We start from the raw sequence: 23,734 nt of genomic DNA on the forward strand, positions 1-23,734 counted from the left end.
ACTGTCAGTGATTTTCACACAGCGTATGTGTGCTGCGTAAAACTCACGACATGTCCTATACTTGCCCGTGTTTCGCGCAGCACGCACCCATTGAAGTCAATGGGTGCGTGCAAATCACGCACGGCACACGGAAATCGCTAATGGTTTAAAATAGATCGTTTTTTTTAAATAAAAAGCATTACTGTCACCTACATTATAGCACCCATCTTCTTATATAGGAGACAGGGCACTTATAATGTGGTGACAGAGCCTCTTTAACTAAAAAAATAAAATAATTTCTAGCGACACATACCCTTTAATTTTTGCGGGACTAGCTGTAGTTTTTATTGGTACGTACAGGTTTTTGATCACTTTTTATAAAAAAAAATGTTGCGAGCTATGGTGACCAAAAACATTTTGGAGGTTAAAATTTTTGCTTTTTGTACTGCGTTCACCGTGCGAGTTAAATAATGGTGTATTGTAATAGTTCAGACTTTTACGGACGCGATACCAATTTTTTTTACATTACTTTAGAGGAGAAATGGGGGGCTTTTTGAACTTTTAATATTTATTTTTTTGCACTACTAAGAACTTTTTTTACACCATTTATTAGACTTGAACCTACTAATGTATCGCAGTATATCATCATTTTCACAGGCTTCTGTCAAGCCGTGCCAGAGACACGGCTTAACAGAGGCAGACAAAAGGCAGACCTGGGGGCCTTCATTAGGCCCCTGGCCTGCCATGACAGCCACCGGCACCTCCCGATCACGGTGTGGGGGCGCCGATGAGCTGTCGGAGGGGGCAGCCCCCCTCTTTTCAATGCTTCAGATGCTGCAGTCGCGATGGCCCGCATCATTTGAGGGGTTAAACGGCCAGGAACAGCGCAATTGCTGTTCCCGGCCATTAGTCCCGGGTGTCAGCTGTAAAACACAGCTGACACCCACAGCGTATGGAGCGCGCTCAACCCGTGAGCGCCCTCCATACTTCCCTATGACGCTTATCACGTACATGACAATGCGTCAAGCGGTTAAGTGCGGTAGGACCAGATATTCTACTCCATGATCATCAGGTTTAGTAAAGGATGTGTGCACCTTGAAATTAGTAGAAAAGTCTATACACGTATTAGAAGGTCTCCGGTCCCATTTGTATGTCAGCAGCTGTACCCCAGGAGAACAAGACAATCACACTAAATATAGTAATTGTTCCAGATAACTGCTTTTAGAAAGACAAGTGCTTATGTATTGTCACACCCCGGGTATGTAACACATTGGCAATACAAATCTCTATACATATATAAAAATTCATTTCTATTGTCTGATATCTGTTCTTTATTAACGCCCAAACGACTGGACCAATCTGCGCCAAATTTGGCAAATAAGTAAATCACGCGCTTCTGAAGGTTTCAGCTCTCTAGGACCTACTATTCTGAACATATTCACAAAAAGCAAATAGGACTCCACTGGCTTCCACATCAAGGAGCTTTCTCCATATCACATGACTCGTATTAGCCAATAGAAGCTCGCAGGTCCTTCATTCTTAGCCTCACTCACATACACAGTTTTAGACCAGGTTTCCATAACAACCAAGCCATTTTTTCTTACTTGAGATACGAACTGTACCTATGCAGGATTTGAGCATTCTCATGAATTGAAACCCTTTCATACCAGTCATGCCTCCAAAAAGGAACCCTGCACTTAGACGAAAGACTCATGTGGCAAAGTGCATGGCTGTTGCCCAAGCTGCTGAAATCTCTCAACAGAACTAAGCCCGTGGGATAATCCTAGATGGGAAGGTACAGGGGAGAGGGTACCCATAGCAACCAATGAGATTACTGAGGGCCAGGAGGAAAGCTGCATTACTAGCTGCAGAGACTCCTCTTGACCAACTGCAAGTTGATCAAATGCGTCATACTGCTGCTCGAGCTGCTGAAACTCCTTGGCAAACTCGGGCTCTCTCAGCAACAGATCAGACAGGTGGCTCTCAGAAGTGCAGAGACTCCTGCCCAAACCCAGGCCAGAAAACAAGTTGATAGAGCACATCATGTTCAACGTGCTAATGAGTGGGCATTCATTGTAGGAAAAGATTCAGTATAACTCGTAATTTATTCATTTAAACCTACGCTGATTCTGGGTTTAGGCGTCCAGTGGTCGGTCCTACCCAGTTATTGACAGCCTTCCCTGTATAAATGTGAACACAGATTGCTGTCAATCACAGAGTAGGGCCACCCACTGGACTGGATTTTCAATGTGACAGGGTTAAGTGTTGTAGAAGTTTTAGCCTATTATGATGAAGGACATGGTAACACAGCATTCTGTAGAAATGGTGGAAGAGTTGTATTGTTAATAAAGAGAAAAAGGAGTAAAAAAATAAATCAATACCTTACAGCCGTATTTCAGCCAGAAGAAATTTAATCTCCTCTCGTATAATATGGCTGTGTATCTTCAGGTCATACAGTTCTTCTCCTTATATAGTGGTGCTCCAAGCACTGTACAGAACACTTTACCTTCCCTGAACAGGCTCCACCCTGCTTCATGACATTAGCCAATCAGCATGCAGCATGAGTAAAGTACCTGTTACAGGACCTGCAGGTTCTGTATCCTGCTTCTCCCGGGCAGTGCTTCATTCAGCCATTAGAGATAATATATCATCTTCCTTCTTAAACCTTGTATCAAAGAGGGAACACAGTGACAGATCCTGCTCATGTTACATTACAGCCTGTGCACCCTGTACACACTTGTGCTCCCTCTTTGATACAAGGTTTAAAGAGGCTCTGTCATCCACTTCTCTTCAGAACGCCCAGCTTCTGGCAGTGCAGACACAGCGTGTTCTCGAGAGATCACGCTGTGACGTCACTCACAGGTCCTGCATCGTGTCAGACGAGCGGGGACACATCGGCACCAGAGGCTACAGATGATTCTGCAGCAGCATCGGCGTTTGCAGGTAAGTAGCTACATCGACTTACCTGCTAACGCCGATGCTGCTGCAGAATCAACTGAAGCCTCTGGTGCCGATGTGTCCGACACGATGCAGGACCTGTGAGTGACGTCACAGATCTGCACTGCCAGAAGCTGGGCGTTCTGAAGAGAAGTGGATGATACTTCTCATCAGAACGGCCAGCTAGTAAAAGTATTAAAAACGCCCCGATGTACACACACAATACACGCCCACTTGGACTTTTACTTTTAAACACACCCACTTGGACTTTTGCAAGCCTCATTTGCATAACTACAAAAATGGTCATAACTTGGCCAAAAATGCTCGTTTTTTAAAAATAAAAACGTTACTGTAATCTACATTGCAGCGCCTATCTGCTGCAATAGCAGATAGGGGCTGCAAAATCTGGTGACAGAGCCTCTTTAAGCAAGTAGTGCCTTCAAGGCTGGGAGCTGCAGCTGCTTTTCTCAGCCTTTTGAAGAGTGTTGAACAGGTACATAAATATAACGGAGCATGTTGAGGAGCATTGGGTCTATTCAGTGGTCAAATCACGGCAAAAAAAATAAATCATAATTTGACTGCATCATGTGAACAGACCGTAAGGGAATATTCACACACTGGCGTGATTTCCAGCATGTTTCTGAGCCTAAAACTTTTGTATTATGCTGGGAAAAGAGGCTCTGTCACCACATTATAAATGCCCTATCTTGTACACAATGTGATCGGCGCTGTAATGTAGATTACAGCAGTGTTTTTTATTTAGAAAAACGATCATTTTTGACGGTTATGACCTATTTTAGCTTTATGCTAATGAATTTCTTAATGGACAACTGGGCGTGTTTTACTTTTTGACCAAGTGGGCGTTGTGGAGAGAAGTGTATGACGCTGACCAATCAGCGTCATACACTTCTCTCCATTCATTTACACAGCACATAGTGGTCTTGCTAGATCACTATGTGCAGCCACATACACACACATTAACGTTACTCAATTGTCCGGACAGTGAATAGACATCACTACCAGCCAGCACGTGATGTCTATTCACAATCCTGACACTTCGGTAACGTTTGTGTGAAATTTACAGCACAGCAAGCGGAATCTCGTTTTAAATGACAGTTTACAGCGTAATCTCGCGAAATTACGCTTGCTGTGCTGTAAATTTCCCACAAACATTACCGAAGTGTCAGGATTCTGAATAGACATCACGTCCTGGCTGGTATGGATGTCTATTCACTGTCAGGACACTTCAGTAACGTTATTATGTGAGTAAGTGACTGCACAGTGATCTAGAAAGATCACTATGTGCTGTGTAAATGAATTTGGAGAAGTGTATGACGCTGATTCGTCAGCGTCATACACTTCTCTCCACAACACCCACTTGATCAAAAAGTAAAACACGCCCAGTTGTCTATTAAGAAAGTCATTAGCATAAAGCTAATATAGGTCATAACTCCGCTGTAATCTACATTACAGCGCCGATCACATTATGTAGAAGATAGGCCACTTATAATGTGGTGACAGAGTCTCTTTAAAACACATACAAACAGCCTTCCATTGTTTTCAATAGTAAAAAGCTATGTAGTTCAAGACTTCATTTTATGGCACCATTTAAAATAAAGCAGCAGAAAAAATACGCCTTGAAAAAAAATGAGTGCACGTCACTTCACACACAGTTTTTTGGCGTCGATATTGACGCGGAAACTGTCGGAATCAGCGCAAAAAAAAACGGCCCAAATTTACCCTTATTAATTTAGGAGGCAGAGGCGTTGTTTTTCCTGGGCTGCTTTTGGCCACTCAGAAAGAAAAAAAAAGCGGCATGCTCTTTCTTCCAGCGGTTTTCGCCTCTGACCTCCCATTGAAATTAATGGGAAGCAGAAAAAAAACTGCGGCACTTGTGTTTTTTGTTTTTTTTTGCAGCTTTGTTGTCCCGTAGTCCTAGATAAAATTTTGCTTGCGCTCCTAGATTAGATTCAATGGCAGGGGACAAAAAAAATGCTGCGAAAAATGCAGAAAAAAAGCATTAAAACAACGGTGGCTGTTCAAAATCTGGCAGTCCAAACTCTGCAGGCAAAAAACTGTGTGAACTCTCCCTTAGGCCCTGTTCACATGGAGCATGCTCTTTCTTTAAATGCTCTCCGCCTCTGACCTCGCATTGAGGCACGGTCAAAAAATTCAGGAAGAAAAGCATCACAACTGGCTAGCAATTTAAAAACGGCTTCAAAATTCCGTGTGAACTAGGCCTTATCTCCCATTATTTTATGCGCTGCAATTAAAAACTTTCCAAAATGTCAATGAAAAAAACGTTCCCCTTTGTGTTTTAATGTTCTTTGAAGTTGATTTGGGAATTGGGCTATGATTAGGCTTATAAATATTTTTAATTTTAAACTATCATTTAATTTTTGTCAAGCATTTCCTCCAAAATGACACATGGGTCACGTCAGAGCGGATCTGAGTGTAATAAAAATTGTGGTAATCACATGACTAGTAATGTGATCCTCACCATGTATACACGATGTGGCTGTATATACAGAGGCAGTTTAATAATGCTTCTGCCATCTCTCAGATGTTCTTGTAGCTTAAAATAGATTACGGACATAAAGCGTGAGTGGTCTTTAAGGGGTTAAATATGTTTAAACGGGGCTTTACTGAACATTTACTTCCGCCTGTACGTCCCCTTTAATGCTGCATAATCACAATGAATACAAACCGGTACTTTACACAGCTCGACATTTTTACAAGTGTTCTTATTTCCTGTGGGTTTCTCAGAAATTATTTTTTGGGAACATGACACCTCCAGCTTTGTTTTTTTTATGCTTATTTCCTCCCTCAAGTCCTGAGGAACATTTTCTTCCAGTTGCCTGTATTTATTTTTTTTATTGCAGTATCTGCAATGCTGTATGTTTCCCTTTCCTTCGTAAATTTTTGAGACTTTGAGGGAAGAAAAATAAAATATCGGGAAAAGCAGATGCAGATTCATATTTGGAAAGGATCAAAAGGGAACAAAATTCCAAAACAAGAAAACACACGACCTCTGCGTATGTAAAGAAAGCTCCGATCGACAGAGTAGAAAATACGGGACATGTTATACGGGGTGTCTGCTATTTATTACCCATTTTCAAATACTCTTTTAGGGAAATCTGAGTTAAAGGTGTTTTCCCAACATAGACATTTATGGCATATCCTGTGGATATGCCATAAATGTCTGATAGATGTGGGTCCCAGCTTTCGTACCCACACCTATATGGAGAGAGCCGTTTGCATCATTGCAGTCAATCGGTATACAACGGTATTCACTGGTCCCCGTCTGGATTTGGCAGCTTTTGCCCACCACAACACGCGACCCCCGTTCTTGATATAAGTGCAGTTCTCCTATGGCTTTGCAGCATGGACATTGAACGCCTGGTGCCGGGTCCCCCCCGCAGGTTACAGCTGAATGGTTGGGGGCTCCAGCAGCAGGACACCCTTTGATAAACGAATCCTAAAGGGACTTTTTAAGCAGAATGGACTGTCCAAAGCGTACAACTGCTGTGATGGGTTTTTTTCATTACGTATATAAATGTATTGGAAGTTTGCGGCGTTTTCCCGCTGCTTTTTCCCCCCCATGAATATGAATTGCAGTTTTTACATATTATATTAAGTAGAAATTCTACGAACCTTTCTGCACAAAAACGGCACCTGTCTTATAATGGCAAATAGAATTACAGACATTGCAAGAATTCTAATGCCAAATCACACTTGGCGCATTACAGCAATCAACATGGCAAAACGCACGCATTAACCACCACTACGCCGCTATACAGTTATTAGAAGATATTGCAGATTGGGACAAATTAAACAAAGGGCAAAATGACCCAATACCTAGTGGTCTAGACCAACCTCTCAGGACAATTCATAGTAGGAGCTAACCATTGGATGGCATTAGGGTATATTCACACAGTGCGGTTTATTGCTGCAATTTTGCGGTAATTGAAGCAATAAACCCAGATTTGACTGCACCGTGTGAATAGATTGTAAGACACTGTATATAAAATATGTATAAGGCAAGACTCAAGTACTGGATTTGGGCATGTTAATTAGAAGGTTACAAACAATAAATCTGTCATTTATACTGCCCTGGCAGCATGAAGTAGTGACAGACATGCTGATTTTAGCGGTTTGTCACTTATTGGGTAAATCGCTGTAGTTTAGGCGCATTTAGAGGTTATACTTGTGACGCAGTCTAATAATATTTATATATTCATGCTTCCCTGACCTCCAGCCGCTGGTTTACACATTTCTTCCTGTGCACAGCAATAGAGAGTGGCTAAATGGAAAACACAGTAGAAACTAGCTTTTATACCCGGCGTTGCTCGGGAGGTTGACTTACGGTATAGAGTAAAAGCTCACTATTTAAATACCCAATTATGTGTTGTAAGGCCCCATGCAAACGACCGTAGAATTCGTCCGTAAATTACAGACCCATTCAGTTCTATTGCCCATGGACACCTTCCTGTATATTTACAGGAAGGTGTCCGTGCCGTAGAAAGGCTCCGCAAAAGATAGGACATGTCCTGTTTTTGCTTTTTACGGACCGCGCTGCCATACTTTATATGGTAGCATGACCAGCATAATAATTAGAGTATTAAAAGTTAGCTTACCTGCTTCTTCCTCCAGTCCGGCCTCCCGGGATGACGTTTCATCCAATGTGACTGCTGCAGCCAATCACAGGCTGCAGCGGTCATATGGAGGGAGACACGGAGCCCCATCCTGTACCTCAAACGCCACACAATGTGACCCCAAAACTGAGGCGGCGGCCGCTCACCCGACTCACCCGCTTCCTGTTAGGACACGACCGCACCGAAAATTGGGGAAGTCACGTGACACATTTGGCGCGCACGAGAAGTGGCTGCGGGACGGAGCTGAGGCGTCTGCACACAATGATGCAGGGCAGTGCTTGGGAACAAAGGTGTCAGGTACAATTTCAATGCGTTTTTTTTTCATAGCTAAAAATCATGAGGGTCTCATCTCTGACGGGATTATTCAGACGTAGCCGTCGTGGCTTTTTGACGCGATTTTGCGACATATGAATGGGACAGCTACAGTTCTGTACATCTGAATAAGAGGTTCTGCGGCAGCTGTGTTTTATAAAAGAACACGTTATACAGATGTCACTGACATCGCTGTGTGATCTGCATACGGTATTACTGCGGCGCTTGATTATAAATGACCAGTGATAGGGATTAGTCCTTACTGCAGGTCCCAGAAGTCATCGAATGATGTACGTTGCAGCCAATTATGGGCTGCCACGTCATCAATAGGGGGCGGAGCCTGTCAGTGCAATCCGTTACCTGGGGAACGTGTGTCCAATCAAATATAGCTATTCCCTGATTTTAAACCAATGAAAAATCTGGCTTCAAACAAACTTTCGAAAATATATAAGATGTACGTGTGGCGGTTACAGAGAGCATTGCGACTGAACTCCCTGTGCCATAAGCATAACGTCGCCATAAGACTTGGCAGCATTTCTGTAAAATAGGCCCAGTTATGCTTATACAGTGATTTCTATGGAGTCACTCATAGCATCAAGTCCTCTGATAGGTCAACATGAAACTTTAGACAAAACGCGTAGGGAAGTTAATGCGAGGGACAAACATAGGGCCTTTTTAGTTTAGTGCCAGGTTCTGGACAGGGTCGCCCTGTGTTAGGCAATAGGGACACTGGACAGCTTTGGTTCAGGGTAAAACAGGGATATAAGACGCGTCCTCCTGGACACACACACACCACCAGTGTTGAATACCTATGATGCCCCGGCGTAAGTAACGCTACGAGGTATTGGGGAGATTCTTCCATTACCTTTATTTTTTTGTTATTTTAAATCACTGCATTATCATGAATCTATGAAGATTTCTAGACCGTATGCAAATCATTTGTATGGCATGTTTTACCTTTGTTATATACCGGTTTTGAGTGGTTTACTATGGAAAGTTTAACTCCTTAACGCCGAAGGACGGATATATCCGTCCTCAGCAGCTGCTAGTTCGCGCAGGAGGACGGATATATCCGTCCTGTGATGGCGCGGGTACTGAGACTGTACCCACGCGATCAGCGGCAGGAGCACGGCTGTTATACACAGCCTGGCTCCTGCTGCAACTGCCGGAATCGAAGCGCGCGCCGATTTCGGCAGTTTAACCCATTAAATGCCGCTGTCAATAGTGACAGCGGCATCTAATGTGTTTGACAGAGGGGGGAGCTCCCTCTGTCACCCGATCGGCGCCCCCGCAAACAAATCGCGGGTCGCCGTCGGGTTTCCATGACAGCCGGGGGTCTAACAAAGACCCCCAGGTCTGCCTTCAGCATCTGCCTGTTAGGCGATGCCAGAGGCATGACCTAACAGGTTGCCTGTCAGTTTTACACTGACAGGCAATAATGCTTTGGTATACTAAGTATACCAAAGCATTATATATGCGATCGGCACATCGCATAGTGAAGTCCCCTGGTGGGACTAAAAAAAAAAATGTAAAAACAGTTAAATAAAGTTTGTGAAAAAAAAAAAAATAATAATTACAGTCAAAGTCAAATAAAACTACTTTTTTTGGCCCAAAAAGTGGTTTTATTTAGTAAAACGGTCAAAACAAATCAAACATACACATATAAGGTATCCCCGCGATCGTAACAACTTGACCAATAAAATGAACATATTAATTAAACCGCCGGATGAACGGCGTCCAAAGAAAACGCAAAAAACCACATCAAAATTCTCTCTTTTCTCCCATTCCCCCCATAAAAAATAAAATAAAAGTTAATCTATAAGTCCTATGTACCCCAAAATAGTACTAATAAAAACTACACATTGTCCCGCAAAAATCAAGCCCACGTACGGCCACATCGACGGAAAAATAAAAGCGTTACGGCTCTTGGAATGCGGCGAAGCAAAAACAAGTAATTTTTTTCTAAAAGGGTTTTTATTGTGCAAACGTAGGAAAAACATATAAAACCTTTACATATTTGGTATCCCTGTAATCGTGCCGACCCACAGAATAAAGTTAACATGTTATTTACGCTGCGTAGTAAACGGCGTAAACTTATAACGTGAAAATCAATGCTGGAATAGCTGCTTATTTTCAATTCTCTCCTAAAATAAAGTTAATAAAAGTTAATCAATATGTTATAAGCATCTAAAAATGGTCCAATTACAAAATACATCTCGTCCCGCAAAAAACAAGCCCTTATACGGCTATGTCGACGGAATAAAAAAAGAGTTACGACTCTTGGAATGCGACCATGAAAAAACAAAAAATAATCCTTGGTCATTAACGTGCAAAATGGCCCGGTCATTAAGGGGTTAAATGTTATGTTTTATTATGATGGTTGTTTTTTTTCCTGGTGATTACAGACATTTCTACTCTGCTACTGGAGATAGGTTGGAAATATTGCGGTTGTATTGTCTATTATAACAAAATCTATTTTCATTTTTTTTTTTTTGGAGACTTTTTTTCTACCTTTATTTTAACTCTTTTCTTTCCTGCAAAGGGAACTTACAAGTACATGAACTTTTTGGATTCTTATAGTTTGGTGAGAGGTCCCAATGCAGCAGCACTAAATAGACTTCAGTAGGGCAGGTTACACTTTATTGATAATCTACACATGTGATAATAACATATTGGCCTAGAAATAGTTCAGATGCAGCTATGTGGTAACGTAACTCTCTGAAGGGCTGCAGCGTTTTAGAAAAGCATAGCTTTAAAGGGAGTCTCATCATTTTTGTCGACCTCAAACCGCTGATACTGCTAGCCCTGTCTGATTGACCACAGGAAAGTCTGCACGTAATCACACGTAATACAGTACCAGCAAAGTAATCTACACGTTGCTGAATTTTTCTACCTGTAAATTAATCTGCATATAAAAAACGCAATATTAAGTGCGGATTTTACCTGTAGAATTACCAGCTTTTATTCACAGTATTGATGTGTATTTTCAAATTCTGCAACGTGTGCCTGTATCCTCAATCCCATAAAGATTTAAAAAGTTGCGAAAGAACTAGAAAACGTAGGGTAGTCGTCGTGGTACCATGTACATAGATTTTATCCTGTCTATAGTAATGCCTGTACAGGTATATTCACATTTTGAAATCAATCTCCTGCATATTTCACAGGATCAAAAACCCATCACAAGAATGGGGGTCCCTTGACCCCTTTGAATGTAAAGACCACCAGATAGAGTGCGCCACACCTAGCAAGCAGCATTGTCATCTTCGGACCAGTTATTGATCCAGGATAGTGGCGCTGCAGAAATTAAGCCTAATACTGGTTGGCTGAGCCTCTCAGCCAATCAGTGTTAGGATTTTTCTTGCTCCACCCCGAGCCTGCCATTGCTTTTACTGTGTGTTGTGTGTGTGCTGAGCGTTGTGAAGGGGATGGACTAAAAATAAAAAGAACTAGGAGGTAGTGGTTGCTGCCCCGTCTTTAGAAAATGAGGATATGCCATAAATGTCAGATAGATGCGGGTCCCACCTCTAGGACATGCGCCCATTCCAAGAATGGGGCCCCCTAAACCCCGTTCTGCCTTTCCCGGCTCCTGACGCTTCCTGGCCACTTCCTGATTAGATGGTCGGGAGTTACGAAAACAGCAAAGCTTGCGGAGCTACGCAGTTTCCGTAACTCCCATAGAAGTGAATGGCATGGTAAAGTCATTATAACTTAGTTACATGAGTGCTGTGTGTTATACTCTTAAATATGGAAATTATTTGCATTATTTATGTGTGTTACTTGTGTTTTAAACGATTAATAAAATGTGTAATACAGATTTGTATAGTTTTACATGCCTGCGGTTAGGTTATGGGGGGCCCAAGTTCCCTCTGCAGTCTGTGTCCACCCCCGGTCCAATGGGATGGTAAAAAGTCTTACATTTTATCACTCAGTGTCTGTGTCCTTAATAGGAGACAATATAAGATGTGCCCCAACTAGACATTCATTTAATTTGGACAGCGCAAATCTGTGGTTTCGGGGGCGCAGAATAGCACTACCTAAACTAAGAAGGGTGGCAATGGGGGCCGCACCTTATTTTACAAGTTCTACCTCACCTATTTCAGCTATTTTTTCTTTGACTTGGCCTGTTCGCATGGTCAGCTGCCCTGGTCCATGAGTGACAGATTTAGTGCTTCAAAAAAAGTAGGGTTTACACTTATGTTTAGTGTGGGATATAAAATAGGTTTATAATGACCTCAACTCCCTATTAATGCATAGAAGCATTGTTATACGTCACAGTAATGTTTCCCTGCATATATACGTATACGTATTATTACTGAAAATAACATACTCCTTCTTGGCTGAAAATACTCCTCAAAAATCCTAAAAAGGTATATTTTTACTCCACTGACCATTATTTAGCGCAACATATGCAGCATCTTTAATGGAGGACTGACAAAAGTAATATATAAAAGGACTGTACATGAAACAATCTTAATAATTTACCTCTTTGCTGATTTATCAGTGCTTGAAGTCACAGGCCTGCAGTCTTTCCTACTCCCAGGTTCTCATGACAACAATTCTTGCCTGTGTTCTGACATTATTTAGCTTTTTCATAGGGACGATGTTCAAATTTAAATCACTACCAAAATACACCGGCGGGCACCGCACATGTATTGCCACATACCCTGAAAAACTTAAATGGTCAGGACAAAAAACACACACAAGGGTATTTATATGGAAAAAAAAGTCTATAGACACTGAATACATCACAAAACAAATACATTTATTAAAAAAAAATACACCACATGGACATAGTAAAATCACTTAAAAAAGCAAATACATGCTAAAGCTGGTCTTTCTGGGGAATGCCACCCTGATAAGCGGCCCAACACAAGCGACCCCAGCAATAGACCTACCTAAAGACTCCTCAAATAACAAATATAATGGTATGGACGCTGATAGAAAAAATATTGCATCAAACCATTTGAGTATACATATCCTGTAGAATCATGGAGCGTCCAATAAGAGGAGACAAAAGGTCTGAATGCCGTATCACCACAACTTGGCTTCATGAGGGGTAACTCTTTAACCAGAGTCTGACATGGTCATTTTTTTATTTATTTTTTGAAATGTTCGCTTTAGGGTCCCCTCCGTGCGGTCCCAAAATGATCACAACGCTTCTTAGACTACAAGTCTGAGACACTCCCACTGTTCCCGGATTGGCCAGAGCGGAAGACTTGAGCAGTTCTGTCCAATCTGTGATCAGAGTGTCAGAGCATCAGTGTCTCTGCCCTACCATTCACTATATATCGCTGGACGCGAGGCAGTGACGTCATCGCGCCTGTCTGCGCCGAGCTGCACAGACCAGAGGGATCTCCTCCACTCGTCATTGGAACAGGGTTAGGAGAGTATATATATTATTTTTATCTGGCACTATTGGGGGCATTACACAGTGTGGGGGCATTAATACTGTGTGAGGGCAGCTATAGGGGCATTATACTATGTAGAGTCAGCTATGGGGGCATTATACTGTGAGGAGGGCAGTTATGGGGCATTATACGGTGTGGAGGGCAGTTATGGGGGCATTATACGGTGTGGAGGGCAGTTATGAGGACATTATACTCTGTGGGGGCAGCTATGGAGGGCATTATACTCTGTGGGGGAAGCTATGGAGGACATTATAGTCTGTGGGGGCAGCTATGGAGGACATTATAGTCTGTGGGGGCAGCTATGGAGGGCATTATACTCTGTGGGGGCAGCTATGGAGGGCATTATACTCTGTGGGGCAGCTATGGAGGGCATTATACTTTGTGGGGGCAGCTATTGAGGGCATTATACTCTGTGGGGGCAGCTATGGAGGGCATTATACTCTGTGGGGGCAGCTATGGAGGGCATTATACTCTGTGGGGGCAGCTATGGGGCATACTACTGTGTGGGGAGCACTATGGGGCAATATACTGTGTGGGCGCAGTGTCGAAGGTGTATTATATACAGTATTATACAGCAGGCTCAGGGGATAAATATTAACTCAATGGCGTAGCACGCAAACAGGGGGCAGGTCATGCAAAAATGGGGTTTGGTCTAAATAATCGTTCAATAATCATAATCAAGGTTACATGTTCAATTAATCGTGATTTTGGATCCACGGCAGAGGTGCACAACTTAAGGGCTCCAGGTCATATTACTCCATACGCCCTGTCAAATTTATAATTTCTGAGACGGGAAGGCCGCTTTAAAGAGAATTTACACTCAAAACAGAGGTTAGAGCAGTAGCCAAAGTTTATTCATTATACATTTTTCTATTTCGTTCTGGCAGCCATCTTTGCAAAAGTGATAACAAGAAGTGCAGCTATAATTGGTTGTGACTTTTGAATTAGCTTCTCTGGGATTGTCATGTTCCATCAACACCCAAGTGACAATTATCTCCAAAAGGGGCAACCAATACAGCTGCATTTCCTGTTGTCACTTGTCAAAAAAATGTGCATAATTTTGGCTATATACTAATACATGACCATTTTAGAAAGGTTGTCCCACACAGAAAACCCCTTTCCATATTAGGGCATGTGATCACAGAAGTCAGTCCCTTACTTTGGGACCCTTCTCGATTAGCAGAGCAGAGAGCTGCTAACAAAGAGCGCGCCGTCCATGTATTACATGACCAGCCAGTAATTTAAATGGCCGCCATGTAATACTACACTTTCCCAGCAGCCGCTGATGAAGAAGAAACGTATGGCTAGCTGCAGCTCCCCAACTATATCAGATAGCGGGTTCAGAAGCTGCAACTGTGGCAATGAGCTAATCACCAGAACGGCTTCATTTAAAAAGGGGTTACTTTGATGAGAACCCATTTATAGGTTATATCCACCTTTAAACACCATTTTCCATTGTATTATATAAAGTTAGGTAACTGTGCAAATACATGACATTATTTGCGAGGGCACAGATTTACAGCCTGTATTATAGTCCAGAGCTGCATTCACAATTCTGCCGGCTGTAGAAACGGTTGAGAAGCTTAGCGGAGCTCCTATAACGCAATGAAGAATAACATTGTTGTATAGTGCTTCTCTACCGTAAGACTATGTCCACATCTTGTCAGATTTCATGGGAAGATTAGCGCTGTATTCAGCCATATTCTTCCAGTTAAAACGATGGGCACCACAGCGGAACCTGAGAGACCCTATTATAAGACAACGGGGTCAGTCAGGCGCCGGTGGTTTCTGTCGTATGATGGATCTGGCCAGGACGCAGATGTGAACAGAGCCAAAAGATGACACTTCGAAAGATGCAAATAACAAAACTCTGTACAGATACTGAGTGAGGAAAGAATACGAGGAGATTTAGGCTCTGAAGCCCAAGTTATTTTGATTGGCCTCAATATCAGAACTAGATACATACAAAACATCTGGGTAGGGGTGGACATAAGGACCTGTAGAAAATATAAAAAATGGTTTCTGTTATCACTTCTCTCACCATAGGACAAGATGACCATGCACTTATATGCGGTTCCCCTTATTGGTAAAGGTTATCCACTAGACCAGATTACCCTCAGGTCAGTACCTACTTCCACGTCCAACAGAGCAGTGTCCATGGGAAAGGGTTATTTTAGAAACCGGAGTTGTGGTCCGTTTCCATGAAGTCCATAAGAGACGCAGAAACTAGAGCTCTGTATTATTCTTCATACTGTAACTAAGGCAAATACACTTTAAAGAGGCTCTGTCACCAGATTATCAAACCCCTATCTCCTATTGCAGAAGATCGGCGCTGCAATGTAGATAACAGTAACGTTTTTGTTTTTTTCAAAAACGAGCATTTTTGGCCAAGTTATGACCATTTTTATATTTATGCAAATGAGCCTTTCTTATGTCCAACTGGGCGTGTTTAAAGTTATGTCCAACTGGGCGTGTATTGTGTATGTACATCTGGGCGTTTTTACTTGTTTTACTAGCTGGGCGTTGTGAATAGAAGTGTATGATGCTGACTAATCAGCATCATCTACTTCTCTTCGTTACCACCCAGCTTCTGGCAGTTCACAGACACACAGGGTGTCCTCACTCATCCGACGCGATGAAGTTCCTGTGGGAGGAAGTGAGTGACGTCACAGCGTGATCTCGTGAGGACACCCTGTGTCTGTGCACTGCCAGAAGCTGGGTGGTAACGAAGAGAAGTGGATGATGCTGATTCGTCAACATCATACACTTCTATTCACAACGCCCAGCTAGTAAAACAAGTAAAAACGCCCAGATGTACACACATAATACACGCCCAGTTGGACATAACTTTAAACACGCCCAGTTGGACATAAGAAAGGCTCATTTGCATAAATATAAAAATGGTCATAACTTGGCCAAAAATGCTCGTTTAAAAAAAAAAAAAACACGTTACTGTTAGGGTATGTTCACACGACAGCGTCCGTAACGGCTGAAATTACGGGGATGTTTCCGCCTGAAAACATCCCCGTAATTTCAGCCGTAACGGCATGTGCAGGCGCTTGAACGCCGCGTCAGTTACGGACGTAATTGGCGCAGCTATTCATTGGAGTCTATGAATAACGGCTCCAATTACGCCCCAAGAAGTGTCAGGTCACTTCTTTGACGCGGGTGTCTATTTACGCGCCGTCATTTGATAGCGGCGTGTAAATATACGCCTCGTGTGAACAGACAAACGTCAGCCCATTGCTTTCAATGGGCAGATGTTTGTCAACGCTATCGAGGCGCTTTTTTCGGACGTAATTCGGGGCAAAAACGCCCAATTACGTCCGTAATTAGTGCGTGTGAACATACCCTTATCTACATTGCAGCGCCGATCTGCTGCAATAGGAGATAGGGGTTTGAAAATCTGGTGACAGAGCCTCTTTAAGGCCCATTCACACGAACGTGAATAGTGTGCTGCGCATGGAAATCACGTGGAGCACACGGACCTATTGATTTCAATGGGGCCGTTCACACACGCGTGAGATTTCACGCAGCGGGAGTGTGCTGCGTGAAACTCGCGGCCATTGAAGTCAAAGGCTGCGCAAAGACCACGCACCGCAGACGGATGCACAACCATGTGCGGTGCACGATTTGCTCATCAATTAGATTGAAAAAAAAAAAATGAACAAATGTGCTTTTCGAGTGCGTGAATAACGCATGCCACTTGCAAAGTACACTGATGCATAACGCAACACACGGACCAGATTCACGCGAGTGTGACTGTAGGCCTTACATTGTGGCCCACATTTATTAATAGCGTGATTGCAGCAGGGAGGATAGTTGGCAAGATCTGCACCTAAATTAATGAAAGGCGCACACCTCTTTATACATCTGGAGCTATGGAGACTGAATTTCTTGCGTCACTAATTTTACGCTTTAACTTTTGCCTTTGATAAATGAGGGTAATTGTACATTTACAGTTGGATTATGCAGACTTTTCTCATCTGTTTTATTTGTAAAAAACTTTGGCGCAAATTTTGACCTGTGTAATTTTTAGCAATATCAGACAAACACAAAATATAAAGTGTGGCCCAATAAGTCTCTAGTGGAAACCACCTGAGACCACTGGCTGAGTGATGCTGTTTTCGTAAAGTCCCATAGAACTGAATGGTAGTTATGGAAACAGTGTAGCTCGCATGCTACCCTGCTCCGTAACTGCCATTCAATACTATGGGGGTAAGTAAACAGCGTCGCTCAGCAAGCTACGCTGTTTTCGTAACTCCCGACCATATAACCAGGAAGTGACCAGAGAGGCAGCGAGAACAGAAAGGTAGAACGGGGTTTAGGGGGCCCCGTTCTAGAGATAGTTGTGGGCCCCAGGGGTGGGACCCGCATCTACCCGACATTGGATATGTCAAATGCCTCTGATGGGAAAACCCCATTAAGGCCTCATGCACACCATTGTATTTTTGCAGCCGCAATTCAGCTGCAATTTTTGTGGATAATTCCTGACCCATTCTTTTCTATGGCCCCATGCACACGTGACTTACAGGGATCGGTGCATGGGCTGCAAATCCAGACTGCAAAAACAAGTCATTTTAAGGTCTGGATTTGTGGATCCACCAATACTGGTGAATTGTTGTGGATCTGAGTCCGGATGAGACACGGATGCACAACAAGGGTTTTTTGCAGTCTGCCAGACCACAACGGACCCGTGGTTTTGTGGACCGCAAAATCAATACGGTCGCGTGCATGAGGCCCTATAGGTACACCCCCCTGTATTAGAGGCTCCTCTGCTCATATGATGGGGTCTACTCCTTTAATAGGTGATGTCCTGGAATATATCAATATATCTCAAATTAAAGAGAGAGTAACTCTAATTTCTCTCCTCTGAGACTGACGGACTGTCATGTATCTGGCTGTGCCTGGTCATTAGGTGGTGGACTAATAACGAAGGCCTCATGCACACGACCGTAGCCACGTGCACGCCCGTAATTTTCGGGTCGGCCGTCAGCGGACTGTCAGCCGCAAGCAAATCATTATTTTCAGTGAGCCCGGACCGCACAAGACGGCCGTAATAAGACAAGTCCGTTCTTTCTGCGGTGCGGGCCATACACAGACCGTAAAAACTACGGTCGTGTGCATGGCCCCATAGAAATGAATGTGGCCGGAATTCTCCCGTGGATTTTCGGGGGAATTACGGCCGCAAAAGCACGTTCGTGTGCATGGGGCCTAAGAGTCCGCTGTATTTTTTGCTAATTGCTATTAGCCAAATAATATTTTTTGTACCGTTTGGGATAATCGATCAGTGGACCTGTCCCCAAACTAAACTTACATCATAGTATGGAGACAGAACAGCTTTATTCTGAGGGAGCAGAATGATTGTATCTAAATGGGTGAGATACATCTCATATGGATACAGCCCACCTAGGACTAGACGTAAGAATACAGAAACAGAAGCGACCAGCGCAGCCACCGACCCAGAGAAGAACATACATACACCTGTAGCCCTACCTTGAGATATCACCATGGGTCGTGCCATTGGCAAACTCAACTCTACTGCTCGTATTGCAATAACTAAACCAAAAGCTGATACTAAATGTATAAACACTACAAAATACAAATAAATTTGTCTTCGAGCACGGCGGTCGGGATATGCACCATGTCATAGCCCCATCCCACCCACCAATTTACAGTTCTTATCAAAAGGGTGTGATGAAGATGTCACAAGAGCGCGACGCATGGACCTATAGAGCGGTCCTTACTCAAACAGATTTATATATTGCCATGAAACAGTAACAATATGGCGCAAAATTAGAGGCCTCACATGAAAATACACGTCAAATAAGTAACATGATTAATACATGACAACCATTGTACACCAGTACACACAACAGGGCTGCAGCAGAAATAATTCTATATGGGTCTCCTGAGGTGTAACATAGAATATCCCTACAATCTCTATCACACACAGTGAGGATGTAGTGGTGTGCAGCACAGCTCTGTCCCCTCCTGCTCTATTGTCTGGAGAGTTAGGACAATGCCCATGAACCATCACAATCATCAGAACAGGCTTCACCTTGTTCTACCGGTGACAGTTGCTCCCAAGCTCCTGTCGCCTTGGTCTGGACGGCGGTACCGAGGCAGTCGCCCTGTGTAACCGGACCTTCGGCTTCCAGGCCGTCGGAGAGGGGGAGGAGGCAGGATGGAGAGGAAAAGGAGGAGGGCGGTAAAGATGTCAAAATCCCGAGATGTTAGAGATTCGGCGCGGCGGCCATTTTGAGATCTTTATATCCGGAAGTAAAAGAAGGCGGGGCCTAGCTCCATGTTGTTAATAATTGGTATGTATGTATTCTCCAGAGTAGGCCTGGTTTTTACGTAGCAGCTGTGGAGTCACATACCCACCGTCATTGCCCACTGGCTGTGGTACGGCTGTAATGTAGCGGGTTGGTACAGGTCTATTAATGGCAATACAGACTGAACAAGATTGGTAGCTGTCCACAGGGGCAGACTGACAGGGCAGGGCTCCTGAGCAAGAAGTTTATGCCCCCTACTTTCAATGCCAACAAAACCACAAAAAGGAGTGTTATATTCTTCATATAAATATATAGAATTATATATATCCCATAATCAATATTTATCACCTATTCACAGGATAGGTGCTAAATATCTGAATGGTGAAGGTCCGACTGCTTGGACCCTCACCAATCCTAAGCTTACCTGGCCCTCCGGAGGCGCCCCATATAAGAGGAGGGGTACTACGCATGCTCAGCCACCGATCCATTCACTTTCTGCCCCTCTGCTATCTCCGGCAGCCCCGTAGAAAATTAATGGAGTGGTGGCCAAGCAGAGTACCCCTGCCCATCATATGGGGCACACCCGGACATCCAGGTAAGCTCAGTATCAGATCCTGCGAATAGGTGATGAACATTTATTACGGGAAAACGTCTTCACCCCCTTCCCGACATCCATCATATATACGGCGGAGGCCAGGAGGTAAATGGAACGAGCTCACGGGCTGAGCCCTCTCCATAAGCTGAGCGTGTCGACTGTATATTACAGCCGGCACTTAGGTGCAAAAAGCTTGATTCCGATTGTTTAACCTCTTAGCAGTGGCAGATCATCATTAGGGCGGTTCGGGCGGCCGCCCGGGCCCCAAAGCTCCCAGGGGGCCCGTGACCGCATGGGCCCCCTCATGCGCGGTGGCGTCACTAGCACCAGAGTGGGGGAGCACTGTGTATCACTATATACAAGAAGGGGGGGGGGAGTACTGTGTAGCACTGTATACAAAGGGAGAAGCGCTGTGTAGCACTGTATATGAGGGGGTAAGCGCTGTGTGACTATAAATGAGGGGGAGGCGCTGTGTGGCACTATATACAAGGGGGAGGGCTGTGTAGCACTGTATACAAGGGGGGAGGCGCTGTGTGCCACTATATACAAGGGTGAGCGCTGTGTAGCACTATATACAAGGAGGGGAGCGCTGTGTGGCACTTGTCTATAGGGCAGTCTGTGTGCCTCTATCTACATGGGGGTGTGTGGCGCTATCTACATGGGGGTCTGGCACTAGCTACATGGGGGTGTCTGGCACTAGCTACTAGGGATGCACAATGCATCGAAACTTCAATACTGTTTCGATACTGTGCATCCCCAAACGGTTCGATACCGCTATTTCCTGTATTTCGATACGTAGCTGCGCAGCCGCACAGCTAAGTATAGTAATACATGAATGTATGAGAGCGAGGCTGCGGCTGTGTAATACAGTCATTGCCCCGCTCCTGAGTCCTGATAAGTGCGCGGGGTCAGCATGATGTGATGCGGCCAGAGCTGCATTAATGAGCGGCAGCACTGAAGACAGAACATGGCGGCCGCACTGCAAAACACCCCGATGTTCTGTCTTCAGTGTCTGAACCGCCGCTCATTAGTGCAGCGCCGGCCGCATCACCTCATGCTGACCGGGCGCGCACTTTCTGTCAGGAGCAGGACAATGGCTGAATTACACAGTCGCAGCCCCGCTCTATAACGACAGAGATCAGAGAAACCTCTCATCTCCGCCGCTATTCCCCTTAATGCTACTATCAAAGCTGACTGCAGCATTCGGGGAAAAATGAGAAGGGGAGATGCACATGGATCGCGTCACAGGGAATTCCAATGAGGGACATGCCATATATGGGCAGACTGCACAGGGTCTATTGACGGACCCCAGGGCTGTCTTACCATATTTTTTGTTGTTAGGGCATACTTGGGTATGTCCTAACAGCCTGTGTATTATCCGTCCACAGGCTAATGTACTGGCACATATCTGATATATGTCAGTACATTAAAGTTTAAAAATAAAGTAAAAACAAAGTATTGTTAAATTTAAAAAAAAATACACATACACCTTTTTTACAATAAAACATTAAAATAAGTCTCAATACATAAAATATACACATTCAGTAATGGCGTGCACAACAATTTTTTGCATCATTTATGATGTGTACGCAGTAAAAATGTTAAAAAAACGGTCAACACCAGAATCGCTGTTTTTTGGTCACCATCTCAAAACAAAGAATGGAATAAAAAGTGATCAAAAAGTCTTATGTACCCCAAATGGTACCAATAAAAAATAAAGCTCCTACAACAAAAATAAAAGAAAAGTTATGGCTCTCAGAATATGGCGACACAAAACAGATTTATGACAGTTTTGTTTGTAAGAGAAATTAAACTTAAAATCATATTAATTTGGTATTGCCGTAATTGTATTGATCCGCAGAATAAAGTTAACACGTCATTTTTATCGCAAGTTAAACGCCGTAAAAACAAAACCCAAAAAACAATGGAGGAAACACTTTTTTTCCCGAATCCATCCCCAATATTTTTTTTTGTAATTTCCCAGTAAATGATATAGTACAATAGACAATGCTGTCTAATTACAACTTGTCCGACAAAACAAAAAGCCCTCATACGGCTACATCGACTGAAAAAAAAAAGTTATGGCTTTTGGCAGGTGGGGTGGAAAAAGCGATAAAGAAAAAACAAAAAATGGCTGCGGAGGTAAGGGGTTAAAAAAATGCACACATCCCGCTCACAACACTGTATACATTCTGTACATGTGCCACCCACGAGCTTCCCATATACTGAACATGCACCACTGACCATCTGTGCCAATTCTGCAAATGTACTACTCACATGTCACCCACACCCTGGATCCGCACATGTGCCACCTATAACCAGGACATCTGCCAAAGGTGCACCACTCATGAAGGAGACAAAAAAAAATAATAATAAGCGCACATCGAATAATTACAAATAACGGCACTTCATTAAAAAAATAACATTAACCCCTTGTTTTGTGTCTTCACTGTCTGAACAGATCCGTATGTACCGCAGAGCCCGGCTGTAGATGATGGATTTCTTTGTGTGTCTCAGATGGAAGCTGTTCCATCTCAGATATGCTGGAAGGCCTGTAGGTTTATGGCAGATTGTAAATGTCCAGGAAATGTATTTGAGATGTTGAGTAGTTGAAAGTGAGTTTAATGGTAAGATGGAACTTGTTGAAGTTTTTATGGAAAGAAAGCAGTTCATGTTCAGAGCCAGTCCGGATTGTCAGCAGGTCATCAATGTACCGGAAATATGCTACCCAAAGTGCTTCCCATACACTGCAGATATGTCTTTGCCAAATGAAAAATAATTGTGATGGAGTACGAACCTGATGAGTTGTAGGGCTGGCTCTATCGCTAGATGGTTCTTTTGAAGAAAGTGTTGGCATGCGGCTATGCCATCCTCATGGAGGATGTTGGATACAGAGACTCCAAATCCGTACTGGCCAATATTGTACCCTCTGGTAGTGGACCTAGGGCTGAGAGTTTGCAGAGGACGTCTGTGGTGTCCTGGACATAACTGGGTGTGCACCTCACCAAGGGCTTTAGAAGATTTTCCACCCAGCCAGAAATATTCTCAGTTAGAGTCCCAACACCTGAAAGGATTGGTCTCCCTGGATTGCCTTCTTTATGTATTTTGGGTAACATGTAGAATGTTCCCATTCTGGGATTGTCCGGTATAAGGTCCAGTACACTGTCTGGCACAGCGTTGAAACTATTGATGATATGAACAAGTTTTACTGTGTATTGTTTGGTGGGGTCTTCATTAACCCCTTGAGTACCCAGCTCATTTTGGCCTTGAGGACCAGACCCATTTTTTCAAATCTGACATGTATCACTTTATGTGGTAATAACTCCGGAATGCTTTTACCTATCCAATTGATTCTGAGATTGTTTTCTCGTGACATATTGTACTTTAGTTTAGTGCAAAAATTTGGTCGATAAATTCATTGCTTATTTGTGAAAAACACCAACATTTAGCGAAAATATGAAGAAATTATGATTTTTCCAATTTTAAATGCATCTCCTTGTAAAACAGATGGTAATACCACACAAAATAGTTACCAATTAACATCTCCCACATGTCTACTTTATGTTTGCA

General features: G+C 43.5%; 1 protein-coding gene across 7 annotated transcripts in view; it reads right to left on the minus strand.

Annotated features, from left to right (window-relative positions):
• Positions 1-19,583, minus strand: part of C3H5orf24 (chromosome 3 C5orf24 homolog) — a 54,736-nt gene extending 35,153 nt beyond the window's left edge. For 5 of the 7 annotated variants that reach the window (XM_075856324.1, XM_075856323.1, XM_075856318.1 and 2 more), the window contains exon 1: positions 19,353-19,583. The gene's annotated coding sequence lies outside the window, so the exon portion shown is untranslated. Of the gene's footprint in view, positions 1-12,365; positions 12,548-19,352 lie in introns of all 7 variants that reach the window. The other 2 variants (XM_075856322.1, XM_075856321.1) reach the window with 1 other exon arrangement.
• Between the last annotated feature and the right edge of the window lie 4,151 nt (positions 19,584-23,734).

The sequence above is a fragment of the Rhinoderma darwinii genome, chromosome 3 (assembly GCF_050947455.1).
Source record: "Rhinoderma darwinii isolate aRhiDar2 chromosome 3, aRhiDar2.hap1, whole genome shotgun sequence".
Lineage (NCBI taxonomy): Eukaryota > Metazoa > Chordata > Amphibia > Anura > Rhinodermatidae > Rhinoderma > Rhinoderma darwinii.